At 41.8% G+C, this 19,545-nt stretch overlaps 1 long non-coding RNA gene across 1 annotated transcript; it reads left to right on the top strand.

Moving 5' to 3' along the window:
* Nucleotides 1–242: 242 nt before the first annotated feature.
* Nucleotides 243–7,610, top strand: LOC125999492 (uncharacterized). The gene is made up of 2 exons (XR_007492107.1): nucleotides 243–354; nucleotides 7,544–7,610. It is a non-coding gene; the product is annotated as an uncharacterized LOC125999492 (long non-coding RNA).
* The last annotated feature ends 11,935 nt before the right edge of the window (nucleotides 7,611–19,545 follow it).

Raw genomic sequence — 19,545 nt, 5'->3', positions numbered from 1 at the left:
TGTAATCAGTGCATTGATTCAGCTTAATATACTTTTCTACTAAAAAAACTATCAATGCTGACATATCTTACCCAAGCTTAAACATTAACTAGGCATTCATTGTTTACATTCCTCTGTAATGGCCAAATTCATTTATCAATTAGACTATGATAATGTGTTCACAATGGTGATAATATTTATGAATTTTGTGCAAGCAATTTTGTGCACTTTGGTGGTGGTGGTGAGATAACAGTGTGTATTACACCCAAATTGCTTTCTTTGTATTATCAAAGTAAAGTGTGTGTGATGGTGACATTTATGGTCTTAGTGTATGGAATTTTGTGCACTTTAGTGATGGTGAGGTGAAGTAACAAGGTGCATGATATGCAAAAATTTTGTCTTTTATCTCAAATGACAACAGAATAGATAATCTACAACAAGATGTAAAGTGGAGACCAGTTACACTCATACTCTGGGGGGAAAAAGGAAGGAGATATGGGATGCATGCTGGGAACGGGGGTGGAGGGAGGACAACACTGGTGATGGGAATGCCCCTCATTCATTGGCACTATGTACCATAAATAATTCTGTGAAGAAAAAATAAAATAAAAATTTTGTCATTGGCTAAAAAGACCAATAAACAATTTATTTGGAGAAAGATGTGTTTTTTACTTTAAGAAAATGAATTGCGCTTAATAAGAATACAACTGCTAAAAGATTTGAAGGAGGTCTATATAATAAATTAATATAGAATATGAGATTGAACAACAACAGTGCTCACTCCAAATTTTAAAAACTTAAAAATTCTTACCTAAATCTGAAGTAGAATAGATAAGAAGAAACTGCCAAGTTTTATATAAATAATCCTTTTTAAATGAAATTGGTCTAATAGCTCACAAGGCTCTAAACCTATTTGTTCTATCATCCCTTTTCAAAATAAAATTACTTAGTGAACTCTGGAAATCTACCCAACATGTTTTGTGGACCACACCCAGCAGGGATCAAGGTTTACTCCCAACTCTGTGCCCAAGGATCACTCCTGGATAATCTTAGAAGACAATTATGTGGTACCAGTGTTCAAATCACTGTTGGTTGAACGAAAGGTAAGTGTTTTAACCCCTGTACTATATCTCTAATCTGAAAAAAAATATCTTTTAATAAGAAACAGAAAGCTCCGCCAAACAGAATTGTACTGGAGGCCATTACTCTAACCCCACCCCCTTGAATAATTTTAATGCCTACACCAGCCCTTCTCCCTGAAGACACAGCTTACACTTTAGAAAACACTAGTCTAACCACTTTAAGAATTTGGGGCTTTAGTGGTGCTGCTAGAGGTGAGACATTTGCCTTGTAAGCGGTAGAGTAGGACTGATCGCAGTTCGTTCCCACAGAGTCTCACACAGTCCCCCCAAGCCAAGAGCAATTTCTGAGTGCATAGCCAGGAATAACCCCTGAGTATCAACAGGTGTGGCCAAAAAATTTATGATTATCTAGAAGTATCATAAAATCTAAAGTCAAACCTAACCCAAAACTGTTCTATATTCTAGCAATAATTCAATAGTAAACTGGGAAAAAGTCACTTAACAATACAGGGAGATATATATTTATATCAGATATTTTATGATGGAAAATTTTCAGTTCTCTTCAAATTGATCTAGATACTTAAATGTTATCAATATTTTTGTTATAGATATCAGAAAGCTGTTTCTAAAAATTATATGTAAAGGTAGAGAGATTATTAGGGTAAGCAAAAATTTTAGGGGGCTGTGGATGGTTGAGTCACATAGATCTGTGTTCAGGGATCATTCCTGGAGAGCTTGGACAATTATATGCGGTGTTGGAATTAAACCTTGGTAAACCAGCTGCAATGAAAGTGCCCTACATTCTGTAATGTGTCTCTAGCATAGGTATGTACAGTATGATCTTTGGAGGATGCAAATCAGGATTTTTGTAATATCACCTTAAGTGACTTAGAGCAGAATTTGGGATGTGGCTCAGTGGTCTAATGGTCCCTTTGCAAGCATGAAGCCTTGAATAGGATACTCAGGATCCCCCCCTCCACCAGGCTGAGTGTGATCTTACAAGCACTGATGTTATGGTCACCCACAACTTAAGGGAAAAGGGTACATGATTCATGCAACGAAAATGTGCGCAAGCTCTAGCAAGCACAACAACTAAAATTATGGACATATTGCAAGCAAGTTTGAGAGTCCTGTGAGCACTTCCTATATAATGCCAAATCAGAACTTGCTTTGTTCTTTGATAGAAGAGGAAGTACTATGCATTTCATAATAGAAAAGAATGATGGAAAAAAGAATTTTACAGATTTTTTTAATTAGGTAGTGCCTTTCCAATCATTTTATAATTTTCAGGTGACTAGTGAGATATATTTATTTTAAGTTATGAGGACTGCAATTGGGGAATATGGTTGGGCTACACTAGGCAATAATCAGGACTTAGTCCTGACTCTGTGTAGCATACATTCACAGTAGATCTTTTGTGTTGCCAAAGATTAGTAATGTGCAGGTCAGCAGTGTGCAAGGTAAGTACCACAACTCCTTTAACTTCTTTAAATCTTTGATCCTATTAGAGGTTTTTTATGCTTTTTCTTTATTGGTTTAGGGGCTCCAGTGATAGCATAGTAGATATGACTTTTGCCTTGCATGGAGCAGACCTGTATTTAATCTTTGGCTATCTTATATGGTCCTCCAAGCCTGCCAGGAGTAATTTCTGAGTGCAGGAGTAACCCCTGAGTACTGCTAGGTGTGGCCCTCAAACAAAAAAATTTTAATTGAATCACCATGAGATACACATTTACAAAGGTTTCCATGATTAAATTTTAGTTTGAGATTTTTAAGTGAGTGACTTAGCTCATATGGTGTGTCACTTTTTGTGTTGCTTACAAATATATATAAATTACTATTTACTTATTCTTAATTTATGTAGCATCATTTTTAATTATTGCTTTTTTAAGTTTAATACTTTAATACTTCTGCCAATAAGACCCCCACATTGGCCAGCCAGGGTCACCTCCTGAAGGTGAAGAGCCCTGCCCAAGTTCATGAGTAAGATTACATAAGGAAAGGATAGAGGGAGGTTCCAGCTTTCTGATGATCCTTAAAATGATTGGCTATTGTCTAGGGGTATCATTCTACTGCTCCCTTGTCCTTCTCTGCTAGGCTACCTGGTATGGCTAGGTAGCTTGGAGTGATACCTATAGAAATAGACTTGTGAATACCTAGCATGTGTTTTGTACTATGGTTCTAGAAAATGGCATATTTCCCTGCTCAGAACCTGCCAAGAAGCCTGACATGTGGCCTTTACAAAATGGCATCCCTCCTGAGTTGCAGACCTCAGGTCCCAACATTCTCTCCTCTTCTTATGGACCTTGGTCAAATCTTTGACTCTCTTTGAGGTTTCTCATCCTTGTCGCTACTTCTGGGCACACATTGGGACCTTAGCACAAGAATCTTAATCAGTCAAGTTTTCTCGTATGATTGAACCAAGGTGATTGAACTAGTGATTGAACCAAGTCTGTTTCCCCAGAGCCTAATTCTAGTTCCCACCTGTTCTGGAGAGCAACTTCAGCTACAACACTGATCAGCATCCACTTGATAGGAGAGTTTAACTTGTTCTCCCCCACCCTCTACTGCCATGTATGACAGCCAGGGTGGGAGAATGACTATGAAGCAAGACTTACGTGGTTTGCAAAAAGCAGTGGCAAACCCAAAGAAGGTCATTTCCTTTTTTTCCCTTGGGCCACACCCGGTGGCAGTCGGGGGTTTCTCCTGTCTCTGCACTCAGAAATCACGCCTGGCAGGCTCGGGAACCATGTGGGATGCCAGGAGTTGAACCCAGGTCTGCCCTGGGTCAGCTGCATTCAAGGCAAACACCCTACTGCTGTGCTATCTCTCTCGGCCCCATGATCAGATCCTTGATACACCCAAAGCTATGTCACATCCAGGCCCCGATGGGGATTACTTCCCCATGCAACGATATTAGCCTCTATAGTCTCATTGCAATAGTCCAGGTAAAGGGAGGGTACCTGGGTGACCCTCCATGGGTGTGTAAGAGGCACGTGCTTTGTATACCCTGTATGGCAGTCCTCCCCCCAGAGTCTGTTTTCTCGACCACTGTCCCCATTATTATGGTCCTGAATGCCTCTTCCCCTTTGGTTATTGGGCCAAAAAGAGGTATAGTGTTGCGGGACTTCCTATGGCACCTTGAGGCAGTGTTGAGCTGCTGAATTCCTCCTTCTTACTTGCCTTAATTGATGTTCCCCATAAGATGTTAGTATGGACACATTCTCTTAGAGACCCTACTGATATTTGGGCCAGAAATCTCAGCTTAACAGAATGCCCAAAACTCTGCCTCAGACCTAGAAAAGGTAGAGGCTGAGGGCTCCCGTGTTTTGCCAATGTCTCCTCAGCAAAAAAAGTGCAGACTTGAGTCGGCTATCCACCTTCACAATGCCAGTGCCAATGACTTTTCCGGGTCACCAGAATACCAGGGCAAGGAACCCATGGAAGGGACTTCAGCAGCAGGAGCCTATGTGGATGCCCCGAAGTGCTCCCTGAGCCTGCTGCCCAAAGGCGACCTTCTCCTGGAAGATGATCCAACTAAAGATGCCAATGAGATCTCATGCATTTCTCCAGAGGAATCCCACGAAGTTTCCCAGATGCAGACAATGCATCGTTACCACGGAAGAAGGCGACTTTGTCATTCAGTTTGGAGACTCTGACCCCGAGGACATTGGGCTCAGCCAGGCTGAGGGATCTGATGCCAATGAGATCCTGGGCTCTCTTTCTCGGGAGGAATAACAGGAAGGTTCCAGATGCAGACAATGCATCCTTACCACGGAAGAAGGCGACTTTGTCATCCAGTTTGTAGACTCTGACCCGGTGGACACTGTGCAAAGCCAGGCTGAGGCCTCTGATGCGCTCCTGGGTTCCTATGCTGCAAGGATCGACAGCTACAGTGCTGCTGAAGGCTCCATTATCACTATAGATTCTGACACCACCGATGACTCTGCAAACTGGCATCGTGGCACCACACCCAGCTTTGCAGGTTCCAGTGCAGCCACAGATTCTAATCCCACCGATGATTCTGCAAACTGGCATCGTGGCTCCATCCCCAGTGCTGCTGAAGGCTCCATTGTCACTATAGATCCTGAGACCACCAAAGACTCTGCAAACTGGCATCATGTCTCTGATGCCAATGAGATCCTGGGCTCTGCTTTCGGGAGGAATCCCAGGAAGGTTCCAGATGCAGACAATGCATCGTTACCACGGAAGAAGGCGACATTGTCATCCAGTTTGGAGACTCTGACCCGGTGGACACTGTGCAAAGCCAGGCTGAGGCCTCTGATGCGCTCCTGGGTTCCTATGCTGCAAGGGTCGACAGCTACAGTGCTGCTGAAGGCTCCATTATCACTATAGATTCTGACACCACCGATGACTCTGCAAACTGGCATCGTGGCTCCACCCCCATTGCTGCTGAAGGCTCCATTGTCACTATAGATTCTGAGACCACCGATGACTCTACAAACTGGCATCGTGGCTCCACCCCCATTGCTGCTGAAGGCTCCATTGTCACTATAGATTCTGAGACCACCAATGACTCTGCAAACAGGCATGGTGGCTCCACCCCCAGCTTTGCAGGTTCCAGTGCCGCCACAGATTCTGATCCCACAGATGATTCTGCAGACTGGCCTCGTGGCTAAAACCCCAGTGTTGCTGAAGGTTTTAATGCCGCCACAGATTCTGGGACCACCGATGACTCTGCGAACTGGCATCATGGGTCCACCCCCAGTGTTGTTGAAGGTTCCAATGCTGCCAGATTCTGGGACCACCAATGACTCTGCAAACAGGCATCGTGGCTCCAACCCCAGTGCTGCTGAAGGCTCCAATGCCACCAGAGATCCTGAGGTCACCGACGATTCTGCAACCTGGCAGCATGGCTCCACTGCCAGCCTCTCTGAAGGCACCTGGTTGAGTGCCTACGCCATGAGTTCCCTGCTAAACCCTCTCTCTGGTCTTTGCAGGGTGTGATCCTCTTTCTCAACAGAACAGGGGTCCCTCACCTCAAGGCGCTGGTGGATCTCTGCTTGAAGCTCAAGATGAATGGGCCTACTCTGATGCTGCTGGACCACGAGGTGCTCATTGAATGCATGGACATCAAGCTGGGCCCAGCTCTGAAGCTGTGCAAGTTCATCATGTACCTCAAAGAGGGTGATAGAAAGGAAGCTAGGGATAGGGGCTCAGGTCAGGGAACAGGCCGACCCTAAAGCAGTCAAATCCTGCCTATATCTAGGGATTTCTGCTAAATGGTATATTCCTCTATAATTAGGATTGATTCAGGCTAGTTTAAGTTAGAGTTTATGGGGTAGCAAGGATGGCATTTAAGTACATGAAGAATTTAGTCTCTTTGTTTTAATAGTTAAATTAGGTGTACTAAGTATTTCTTAAATACTTATTAAATATAATATTGTTTGAATAGTGATTAGGTATAATTATATTAAGGATAATAAGAATTTTATTAAATAGTAATTCCTTAATATATTAAGCATATGGATAATTTCTTGAGTTGTGATGAGGTATAATATGTATATTAGGAAGAGTAAGAATTTTATTAAGTAGTTTTCCTTAACTAGATTAGGCATATGACATATTTTCTTGAATAGTGTTTAATTATAAGTATATTTGGCATAGTAAGAATTTTATTAAGTAGTTATAGATTATGTATAGTAAATAATAAACTTAACTAATAACAAGTTAATATACTTTAGTAGTAATATTAGCATTCCTTACTTTTAATTAGAGTCATAGAGTACTTTACACATATAGGACTTAGGAAATAGAGCAAGTAGAGAAGTACTTCTATTTTCTGGTCAGCTTGATAGCTGAGAAGAACAGAATATTGGCAGACTAACCAAGTGCACTTCTTTCTCTGAGATGATAATTGAGAGATGCCTATGTGTTTGATGCCTGCAATGGACTCTTATACAAATATTATATTCTAAAAATTGAATATCTATGCAATTTGTTTCACTTAATTTTCTTCGTATTTACTAATACTTAAAGGAGAAAAAAGTGTTCTTTAAAGAAAAACACCTTTCTAAAGTGTTACAGAGTGGCCCTTACTGGATTTTGCATTGCATGTAAGATTACATAGACTTTCATGCAATAGACACTCCACTGTAGTCGGTGCATTGATTCAGTCTAATATTCTTTTCTACCAAAAAAAGCCTCATAGCAATTCTGAAATATGTTACCCAAGCTTGAACATTAACAAGGCATTCATTGTTTGCATTCCTCTGTAATGGCCAAATTCATTTATCAATTAGACTATGATAATGTGTTGACAACGGTGATAATACTTATAAATTTGGTGCAAGCAATTTTAGCACTTTGATGGTGGTGGTGGTGGTGTTGAGATAACAGTGTGCACTACACCCAAATAGTTTTCTTTGTACTATCAGAGTAAAGTGTTTGTAATGGTGACATTTATAGTCTTGGTGTATGCAATTTTGTGCACTTTAGTGGTGGTGAGGTGAAGTAACAAGGTGCATTATATGCAAAAATTTTGTTATTTCCTAAAATGACCAATAAACAATTTATTTGGAGAAAGAATGTGTATTTTACTTTGAGACAATCAATTGTACTTGATAAGCAGAAAACTACTACTAAAAGATTTGAAAGAGGTCTACATAATAAATTAATATAGAACATGAGATTGAGGACCCAGAGAGATAGCACAGCGGCATTTGCCTTGCAAGCAGCCGATCCAGCACCAAAGGCGGTTGGTTCGAATCCCGGTGTCCCATATGGTCCCCCGTGCCTGCCAGGAGCTATTTCTGAGCATACAGCCAGGAGTAACCCCTGAGCACAGCCAGGTGTGCCCCCCCCCAAAAAAAAAGAATATGAGATTGAACAATAAGAGTGCTCACTCAGAATTTAAAAAATTAAAAATTCTTACCTAAATCTGAAGTAGAATAAATAAGAACAATCTCCCAAGTTTTATTTGATAATATAAATAGTCCTTTTAAACAAAATTGGTCTAATAGCTCAGAAGGCTCTAAAAGTATTTGGACTATCATCCCTTTTCTAAATAAAATTACTTAGTGAACTCTGAAAATCTATCCAATAAGTTTTGTGGACCACACCCAGCAGGTTTCAAAGTTTACTACGGACGCTAGGCCCACGGATCATTCCTGGACAGGACCATTATGTGGTACCAGGGTTCAGATCACTGTTGGCTGAACGAAAGACAAGTGTTTTAGCCCCGGAACTATATCTCTAATCATAAGAAAAAAACTATCTTTTAAAACCAAACAGAAAGCTCCCCAAAACAGAATTGTACTGGAGGTCATTACTATAACCCCACTCCCTTGCTTAATTTTAAAGCCTACACCAGCTCTTCTCCCTCAAGACACAGCTTACACTTTAGGAAACACTGCTATAAACACTTTAAGAATTAATGATTGGGGCCGGAGAGATATCATGGAGGTAATGTGTTTGCCTTGCATGCAGAAGGACAATGGTTCGAATTCCGGCATCCCATATGTTCCCCTGAGCCTGCCAGGAGCAATTTCTGAGCATAGAGCCAGGAGTAATTCCTGAGTGCCGCTGGGTGTGACCCAAAACAAAACAAAAAAAAAAGAATTAATAATTATCTACAAGTATCATAAAATCTAAAGTCAACCCTAATCAAAAGCTCTTCTTCTATATTCTAGCAATAACTCAATAGTAAACTGGAAAAACAGTCACTTATCAATCCTAGGGGAAATATATAAGATTTTTATCATGGGAGTTAGAATATACTGGAAAAATCCAGTTCTCTTCTATTTGATCTAGATACTTAAAATGTTAGCAATATTTTTGTTACAGATTTTACAATACTGTTTCCAAAGTTTATATGGAAAGGTAGAGAGATACGAGGGTAAGAAAAATTTTGGTGGGTATGGTTGGTTGAGCCACACTAGATCTGTTCTCAGGAATCACTCCTGGAGAGCTTGGAGGACCATATGGGGTTCTGGGATTGAACTCTGGTCAACCACCTGCAAGCCAGTGCCCTACAATCTGTAATATGTCTCTGGCACATGCACAGCATGATCTTTGGAAAATGCAGATCTGGATTTTTATTATATCACCTTAAGTGACTTAGAGCAGAAGTAGGGATGTGGCTCAGTGGTCTAATGGTCCCTTTGCAAGCATGAAGCCTTGAATGGGAACCTCAGGACCACACCCTCCACCAGGATGAGTGTGATCTTACAAGCACTGATGTTATGGTCACCCACAACTTAAGGGAAAAGGATACAAGATTCATGTAACGAAAATGTGTGAAAGCCCTAGCAAGCACAACAACTAAAAGTGTGGACATATGGCAAGCAAGTTTTGAGAGCCCCGTGAGCACTCTGAGTACTTCCAATATGATGCTGAATCAGAACTTGCTTTGGTCACTGTTTGATAGTAGAAGAGGAAATAGTATGGATTTCATAATAGAAAAGAATGATAGCAAAAAGGCTTTTCCAGATTTTTTAATTAGGTAGATTCTTTCCACTCACTTTATGATTTGCAGGTGACTAGTAAGATACGTTTATTTTAAATTATGAGGATTGCAATTGGGAGTATGGTTGGGCCACACTAGGCAATACTCAGGATTTAGTCCTGACTGTGTAGGATACATTCTCAGTAGATCTTTTGTGCTGCCGAAGATTGGCAATGTGCAGATCAGCAGTGTGCAAGGTAAGTACCACAACTCCTTTAACTTCTTTAACTCTTTGGCCCTATTAGAGATCTTTTATGCTTTTTCTTAATTGTTTTAGGGGCTGCAGTGATAGCACAGTAGATAGACTGTGTTCCCCCTTGCATGCAGCAGACCTGGATTTAATCTTCAGTCATCTCATATGATCCTTCAATCCTGCCAGGAGTAATTTCTGAGTGCATAGCAAGGAGTAATCCTTGAGCACTGCTAGGTGTGTCCCCCCCCCAAAAAAAGTATTTTAATGGAATCACCAAAATGATTCATGACTAAATGTGAGTTTGAGAATTTTAAAGGAGTGACTTAGTTCATTTAGTGTGTCAGTTTTTATTTGTGTTGCTTACAAATATATATAATACTATTTATTATTCTTTATTTATGTAGCATCATTTAGTAACTATTTCTTTTTTAAGTTTAATACTGTAATCCCTCTGCCAATAAGACCCCCACAATTGCCAGCCAGGGTTACCTCCTGAAGGAGATGAGCCCTGCCCAAGTCATGAGAAAGATTACATAAGGAAAGTATAGAGGGAGGTTCCAGCTTTCTGATGATCCTTAAAATGATTGGCTATTGTCTAGGGGTATCATCCTACTGCTCCCTTGTCCTTCTCTGCTAGGCTACCAGGTATGGCTAGGTAGCTTGGAGTGTTACCTATAGAAATAGACTTGTGAATACCTAGCATGTGTTTTGTACTATGGTTCTACAAAATGGCATCTTTCCCTGCTCAGAACCTGAGAAGAAGCTTGACATGTGGCCTTTACAAAATGGCATCCCTCCTCAGGTGCAGACCTCAGACCCCAACATTCTCTCCTCTTCTTATGGACCTGGGTCAAATCTTTGACTCTCTTTGAGGTTTCTCATCCTTGCCGCTACTTCTGGGCACACATTGGGACCTTAGCACAAGAATCTTAATCAGTCAGGTTTTCTCATATGATTGAACCAAGGTGATTGAACCAGTGATTGAACCAAGTCTGTTTCCCCAGAGCCAAGGTCTAGTCCCCACCAGTTCTGGAGAACAGCTTCAGCTACCACCATGATCAGCATCTACATAATAGGAGGGTTTAACTTGTTCTCCCCCACCCTCTACTGCCAAGTATGATAACCAGGGTGGGAGAATGACTATGATGCAAGACTCACCTGGTTTGTAAAAAGCAGTAGCAAACACACAGAGGGTCAGTTACTTTTTTTTTCCTTGGGCCACACCCGGTGGCACTAGGGGGTTTCTCCTGTCTCTGCACTCAGAAATCTCCCCTGGCAGTCCCGGGAACCATGTGGGATGCCAGGAATTGAACCCAGGTCTGCCCTGGGTCAGCTGCATGCAAGGCAAATGCCCTACCGCTGTGCTATCTCTCCGGCCCCATGATCAGTTCCTTGGTACACCCAAAGCCATGTCACATCCAGCCCCCGATGGGGATTACTTCCCCATGCAATTATAGTCTCATTGCATTAGTCCAGGTAAAGGGAAGTTACCTTGGTGACCCCTCCTTGGGTGTGTAAGAGGCACCTGCTTTGTATACCCCGTAGGGCAGTCCTCACCCCAGAGTCTGTTGTCTGGACCACTGTCCCCATTATTATGGTCCTGAATGCCTTTTCCCCTTTGGTTATTGGGCCAAAAAGATGTATATTGTTGCGGAACTTATTCTGGCACCATGAGACAGTGTTGAGCTGCTGACTTCCTCCTTCTTACTTGCCTTAGTTGATGCTCTCCATAAGATGTTATTCTGGACACATTCTCTTAGAGACACTACTGATATTTGGGCCAGAAATCTCAGCTTAACAGAACTCCCAAAACTCTGCCTGAGACCTCCATTCTTTGCCTCAGGGTTCAGCTCCCTCTCTGCTGCTATATGGCTTCCCTGACATATGCTTACATCCTGCAGAGAAAATCCCTCTCCCCACATTCTGGGGGGACTCCCTTCTTTTCAAACATAAAATGAGAATGCTCCTGGGGCAACTTCCCTATCCCAGAACTCGAATCCATGGGTTGGCACCCACTTCTTTAAACACTTACATTTTAGTAGGAGAGCTTGTGGAGTTTAAACAGAAACACCAAAGAAACCACATCAGACAAAGTTTAGGGGAGGGGTCCCCAGGGTAATATTTTGACCCACAAATGGCTCCCAGCCACAATCTGGGTAAGAGAGTGTTGATTCTTGCTGGTCGTCCTTCAGTTACTGCACAATCACGGCTGCAGTCAGAAAGAGCACCAGGGCTATCTGCCTTGTGTCCTGGTCCTGTGAGTTGAATCTGCTGGATATGCAGGAGGTACTCAGTAATCAGTCTGTGACTCTGCTGCAAAGATAAAGGAGGTTTCTTCTTCCTTCTCCTTTTCATTCTTCTTCTTATTATTCTCCTTCTCCTTCTCCTCCTTCTCCTTCTCCTTCTCCTTCTTCCTCTTCTTCTTCTTCTTCTTCTTCTTCTTCTTCTTCTTCTTCTTCTTCTTCTTCTCCTCCTCCTTCTCCTTCCTCTTCTCCTTCTTCTCCTTCTTCTCCTCCTCCTCCTTCTTCTTCTTCTCCTTCTACTTCTTCTTTTTCTTCTTCTTCTTCTTCTTCTTCTTCTTCTTCTTCTTCTTCTTCTTCTTCTTCTTCTTCTTCTTCTTCTTCCTCTTCCTCCTCCTTCTTTTACTTCTTCCTCCTCTTCTTCCTCTTCTTCCTCTTCCTCTTCCTCTTCCTCCTTCTTTCTTTTCTTCCTTCTCCTCCTCCTTATTCTTCTTCCTTATTCTTCCTCTTCCTCCTCCTCTGTCTTTTTTATTCTTCCTCTTCTTCTTCCTCCTTTTCTTCTTTTCGTCTTCGTCTTCCTCTTCCTCCTCCTCCTTCTTTCTTCTTTCTTCTTCCTCTTCTTCCTCCTTTTCTTCTTCGTCGTCTTCTTCTTCCTCTTCCTCCTCCTCCTTCTTTCTTCTTTCTTCTTCTTCCTCCTCCTTTTCTTATACTTTATCTTCTAATTCCTCTTTATCTTCCTCCTCCTCCTTTCTTCTTCTTGCTCTTCCTCTTCCTCCTCCTCCTTCTCCTCCACCTCCTCCTCCTCCTTCTTCTTCTTCTTCTTCTTCAATCATTCAAATTAAACTGCTAGAGGGTGTCTTGGTGTATATTCATGGAACCTTGGCAGCCTTATCGTGACTGAGTTATTGTCAATTCTCTCTCGGGAGAGCCCCAAAATGCTTGGGTTTGGAGTCGAAGGTAGAGATCACACAATTGTAATAAAGTTTAGTATTTGAATCCATCTGTCAACAAGACCTCCACACTTGCCAGCCACTTTGGGAGGGCCACCTTTCAAAGGAAATGAGCTGTAATTATTTCTTTTAATCCCTAGTTTTATCATTGGTAATATCTCTTTAGGAAAAACTGTTATTTAAAATAAATTATTATAAAAAGATATCAAAATAAAATATGTGAAAATATTTTAATTGGGTGAAATCCTTTTAGAGATAAAGAACAAGGGGTCAAGAGAAATGTGTCTTCAGAAAAGTTAACTACAACCATAAGCATTCTGACATTAAGGACATGCAGGATTATTAAACTTTCTAAAGCTAAAATATAATATGTGTTTGCCCTTGGAGGTAAAGGAAGATTCTTGGTGAAATAAAAGATTTATAGTCTACTTTCAAATGAGCACCCTCAGCATTGGCCAAAGAAGCTAATAGAGACATTCTTTATTAAATTAATTAATTTGTTTATTTACTTGTTGTTCTTTTTTTTTTTGCTGGGCCACACCCGGCAGTGCTCAGGGGTTATTCCTAGCTCTGTCCTCAGAAATATCTCCTGGCAGGCATATGGGATGCTGGGATTTGAACCATCATTTGTCCTGAATTGGCTGCGTACAAGGCAAATGCCCTACTGCTGTGCTATCTCTCCGGCCCTAATAGATAAATATATACATAGTGAGACACTGATTAAAAACTAGCAAGAATAAGACAAAGTAACTTACCTAAATTTATGGACACAAATCGATGTTCAGGAATATAAGAATGAATACAGGAAATTTGCTTATGCATGGGTAGACATAGAGATTTTTATGCAGAGTAACATGAGGAAGAGGGATAGGGAGAAGGTTAAGTGATTTCACTCATTTGTGGGATACAAGACAAATAAAAGATGTATGGTAATAATATCCAGAGACAATAGAGATAAGAGCCAGGCCTCCTGCATGCAAAGAATGTGCTTTTGTCATTGAGCAATTTCTTTCGCCCTAATATTGTTTTAAGCTGGATTTAAAAAGGTATTAACTGGACAGGCATGGTGGCATGGAGTGGTAAGGCATCTGCCCTGTCAGCGCTAACTTAGGACAAACCTTGCTTTGATCCCCAGGCCTCCCATATGATCCCCCAAGCTAGGACGGTTTCTGAGTGCATAGTCAGGAGTAACCCCTGGGTGTAACTGGGTGTGGCCCAAAAATCAAGCAAAAATAAAAAATAAATACATAGATAGATACATAGATAGATAGATAGACAGATAGATAGACAGATAGATAGATAGATAGATAGATAGATAGATAAATGGATGGATAAAATAAAAAGATATTAACTGCAAACTGGAGCTGTGGCTCAAGTGGCAAGTCATCTGCCTTGCATGCACTACCCTAGGACAGACCTCTTTAGATCCGTGGCTTCCATAATGTCCCCCAACTCAAGAGATATTTCTGAGCATATAGCTAAGAGTAACCCCTGAGCATTACCAGATGTGTCCAGAAACCAAAAAAAAATTTAATAAGTATTAATTGGTCCTGACCTGAGGACACTAGACCTACCTTAAAGGGACAGCTACTTTTTGTGACAGTTCTTTGATAATGATAACATAACCTAAATTATAAATATCTTGGAGTTCCATCAGGCTGATGTCTAGTTGATAGAGTACAAAAGAGAAAATGGAGCACATAGAAAGAGATCTGATAGGAAAAAATGGAATGATCCTCATTTGCAAATGACATGAAAGTCAATGTTGAAGATCTCCAAAAAAGCTCTTCTAGAACTGTCTAACAAGTAGCAAAACTTCCAGATAAAATATACTGAAAACAACTGTGAGGTATCAGGACAGACTGTATTTTAGAATTCATCATGAGTGGTCTTGACCCTGAATGATACAATGGCTCAGCAGTTGGATAGGACACGGCATAAGGATTTTAGAAAACAAAACTTTCTATACTTTTATTTGTCCACACCACCCTCCTTTTAATACTTTATTTTTGGAATTTCACTTAAACTTTTACTTAAAGAGCTTGTTGTAGGTCTTTTTCCCCTCAGGCTGGCCATCTTAACAAAGTTGCAATTTATTTGACCCTTCCAACAACTGTCTACCATAACAGTAGTGTTAACCCATTTTTTCCCAGCTGCAAATTGGAGCTCATGAAACATAAGTAGGTTGCTTAAGGTTACAAAACCACACTGTCAGGATTCTATCCTAGTTCTAGCATCTGGTCCTGAACCAGTTGTAGATTCTTAAAAATCCTCCTTGTTTTGTTTTTCACAAAAACTTAAAAATAGTTTCCAGGTCCATCCATGTATAGAAAAATGTCATGGCTTTATTTTTCTGGGAGTTACATAGAGTTCCATTTTTTATATGCACTATAGTTACTTTGGCCATTCATATTTCATCAGGCATCTTGGTTGTTTCCAGATTGTAGCTATTGTACATAGTGCTGCAATGAATATAGTTGTGCAAAAGTCATTTTTTTTTCACATCAAATAATTGTCATCACTTTTATTTCTGGCGAGGATATCTAAGGTCCTCACTTAACGAATATTGATGTACATAATACGGGATTGTTGACAATGTATTGGCAATGCTCTGAATTAGTTCTCTAGGACTTACTCATCTCTCTCCTTCAGCAATTATTTCCCCAATTTTCTCCCTTCCCCAGCTCCTGGTAACCCCATTCTACTCTCTAGTTCTACAAGTTTAGGTTTTTAGGTTCTGCATAGAAATGATGCCATGCCATAATTCACTTTTATCAGACAAATCTTATTACAATGCCCTCAAAGTCTATTAGTGTTGTCACCAACAGCAGGATTTTCTTCTTTATCCTGGATGAATGACATTTTCTTTTCTTGATTCATATCCCCACTGAAGCATTGGTTCCCCCATTAGGCTGCTTTTTTATTTGGACTATCACAAGACATACGTCTTATCTGTTCTACCCTTGTTCTGGCTAAAACTTTTTGAGGGAGCAGCATAATTTTCTCATATGGAGAATTGATAACTGAGGTGATGGACTCAGAAATTCGAGTCAGGAAGGTCTGCTTATCTCAGTTTAAAGCAGAGGCAGAAGTGGGGAGTAGCATTTTTGACCATGTCATATAAATCAAAGACTGCTGGAAACATGAATTACAAATGCACTAATGTCCCTCTAGCAAATGTAAATGTCCTTGAAGTCAGGGAATGAGCCTTTGACTCAACCTGATCGCAGCTCTGTGTGGCTGTGTGGAAGGGATTTTTGTATTGTGTTTTTATGTTCCTAGGGTATATTCTAGGAATGGTATAGGTGGATATTTTGGAAGTTCAATCACCAGTTTTTGAGGAATCTCCATTTTGTTTTCCATAAAAGCTGGGTTAGATAGCATTTCCAACAGCAGAGGGATAGAAACAGAACAGCCTCACTCATATGTTGGGAATTAGAAAAATAAAAGGCATTGTTGTAATTATACCCAGAGACAATAGAGATGATAAGCAGTATAATGGGATTAGAGAGATATTACAGAGGATACAGAGCTTACCTTCCATACCACCAACCAAGGACCTATTTCTCCCACACCACTATGGTCCTCTGAGCCTACCAGAAGTGATCCTTGAGCATTGAGCTTAAAAGTGTAGGCCCCTTACCTCAAAGAGTCAGTATACTTAATACTTCTGTCATATAATCATGGATTTATAAATAGTTCAATCAGAAAGTAATGTATATTTTTATATTTATACTTAGTCTGTACACTGAGAAATGGTTTTAAACATACATATTAAACCATCAATAGAATCACTCTTATAGACCTGAATTGGAATAGGGCTGGAGAGAAAAGTGATTATCTCATAATTTTATTTTTATTACTTTTTTGGTTGGTTTGTTGGTTTTGGAGGCACACCTGGTGCCGCTCAGCTGTTACTCCTGGCTATGCGCACAGCAGAGAACGAATTGAGGTCTGTCCTGGGTCTGCCACGTTCCTGCAAGGCAAACGCCCTACCGCTGTGCTACTGCTCTGGCCCCAGAAGTGACCCTATTTGCTAAAATAAAGCCATTGTACCCAGATCTTCCCATTCTCTATTCTGCCCCCACATTCCTTGATCTGCTTTTTGGGAAAGGGAAGTTCTTGTGTTTAGAAAAATATTTTTTCTCTGTCTACTGTTGTATTGTTTCACCTTCTTTTTCCCCTTCGTCTCTGAAACCTAGGGTGAGAGCCTCCGGAAGGACACTGCCCATTTTGGACATATTTGATTTTTCCCCCAGTTTATTCTTTTCTCTTCTTCAAACAAAATCACATAAATGAACTAACTAGTGCCCCCTCCCAATCAGAGCGGGGGGAAATAGGGCAGGAACAAAGACCAAACAAGTGTAGGACCACAAAGTATTTAGCTAGACACAGAGGGGACCACTTATTCTGGCAGCCCCAGGGGTGAGGGAGGAGGCTATGGGAGGTCGGACGGGAAGGGAAGTGGAGGGAGGACAATTCGGTGATGGGAATTCCCCTGATTTTATGTTAATATGTACCTAAAGTATTATTGTTAATGATACGTAAGCGACTATGATTAAAATAAAAATTATATTTACAAAAAAACCTATTTTGTTGTTTTTTTTTGTGGGGCGGGACACCAGGTGTCCCTCAAAGATTGGCTCCTGGCGCTGAGCTCAGAAATTGCTCCTGGCAGGCTCTGGGGACATGTGGGGAGCCAGAAATCGAATCTAAGTCCATCCTGGGACAGCCACGCTCTATCGCCATGAAACCTTCCTGCTCCAAGGAACTTCTCATTTACCATGCAAAATCGCAATGTCTGCGAGCCAATGGACACAGTTGCACAGTTCCTTGAGATGCTTCATGAGATCTCGCGAGACTGCAAAAGGAGCCGTGTGCACACTAGATCCCAGACACCATATAAGGAAGTGACCAACGGTTTAACGGTCACTGCAGGGAGGCGATCTCTGTGTCTGGAAGTTCCCAGTCGTTCTCACGTCCCCTTGGGAACTGAGCTTCGGCAACTGCGGGAATTAGAGGCCGAGCCCTCTGAAGTTTCTGAACCTATTCGTGGATTTGGTGAGGGGGACTCAGACATATTATGGGGGGGAATTAAGTTGGGCTCCACGAGTAATAGTAGTGTGAAGGGCGGGGCGCAAACAGTAGAGCAGAGCCACAGAAAATGAATTAACAGAGAAGGACATAGGGGCATGCCAGGGTCATTGAGACGGACATTAAAACTGTCAATCAACTCTTTGAAGTTTTCCTTCCCACAGTGTCCCAAATCAGCCGTAAACAGCGAGAATTCACCTCAGTGAAACGCACTGCTCCCTGTCTTCTGACATTGCCAGAGTCCACGGGCCAAAGGGAACGGCTGGACAGGTACTTGAGGACCCTGGTGAGATCTCCAGAGATTACATAAGGGCTGTTGTCAGTCAAGATCTCAGCTGCCATATAAGGCAGTGTCCAATGGTTTTCCGGTCTCTGGGGGGGCAGACTATCGCTGGGACTAGTCCCAGCTGGTCTAGCTTCCCCTAAGACAATGAACTTTGGGCATCCCCTCAGACACTAAACTTCAGGAACTGAAGAATTGGAGGACGAGCACTCTGAAGGGACTGAGGCTATTCGTGGATTTGGTGTGGGGGACTCAGAAATGTTATGGGGGGAAGTAAGCGGGGCTCCACTTGTAATAGTTGTGTGAAGGGTGGGGGGGTGGTACATGCAGTAGATCAGAGTCACAGAAAATGAGTTAACAATGAGTGACAACCTGGATATATACCAGTGTCATTGAGACGGACATCAAATCCGTCTATCAACTGTTTGTTTTCCTTCCTACAGTGTCCCAAATCGGCCATAATCAGTGGGAATTCACCTCAGTGAAACACAACGCTCCCTGTCTTCTCACAGTGCCAGAGTCCACGGACCAAAGGAACGGCTGGAAAGTTTCTTGAGGATCCTGGTAAGATCTTGCAAGATTACAAAAGAGCTGTGGGCACTGGAGATTCCAACTGCTATTATAAGGCAGTATCTAACTTTTTTCTTCTCTGCAGGGTGGTGATTGCTGGGGCTGGACTGGAGATCCCAACTACAAAGGCAGTGTCCAACGGTTTTCTGGTCTCTGGGGGACGTGAGGGGATCGCTGCGACCAGAAGGTCACAGCCGGACCAGAGAACCTTTTTGGGAATTGACTGAATCAAAGAGTAATCTCGCTGAAAGGATTGAGCCTATCTGTGGATTTGGTGAGAGAGAACTAAAATATTCGGGGCCAAATATGCAGGATTCCAACAGGCAGAGCAAGATGACCAAGAGTAGTAGAGGAAACCATGTGGGCCTCAGGAAGAAGGGCAGACATGAAAACTATGAAAAGGAAATGGAGAATTTCATGGGGCAGTTCCATGATATTGAGGCGAACATCAGAAACGTCAATCAGCATTTCCATGCTGTCCGTGGCCATATCCCCAAGAACAACCGCCTTCAGAAACGTTACTCTCTCTGGCGGTGGCACAGACGCTGCCAGTGGCAGTGGAGGTGGCGCTGGCCGTTTCGGCTAACTGTCAGAAGACACCGCTATCTGACTTTAAGGAAGAAGGAAACCCTGGGAAAGAGGGATGCAGCAGCCACCCAAATCTCCAGCCATTACAGACAAAGGGGT

Source organism: Suncus etruscus, chromosome X, assembly GCF_024139225.1.
Source record: "Suncus etruscus isolate mSunEtr1 chromosome X, mSunEtr1.pri.cur, whole genome shotgun sequence".
Taxonomy (NCBI): Eukaryota; Metazoa; Chordata; class Mammalia; order Eulipotyphla; family Soricidae; genus Suncus; species Suncus etruscus.
This window is presented reverse-complemented; position numbering and strand designations above follow the sequence as displayed.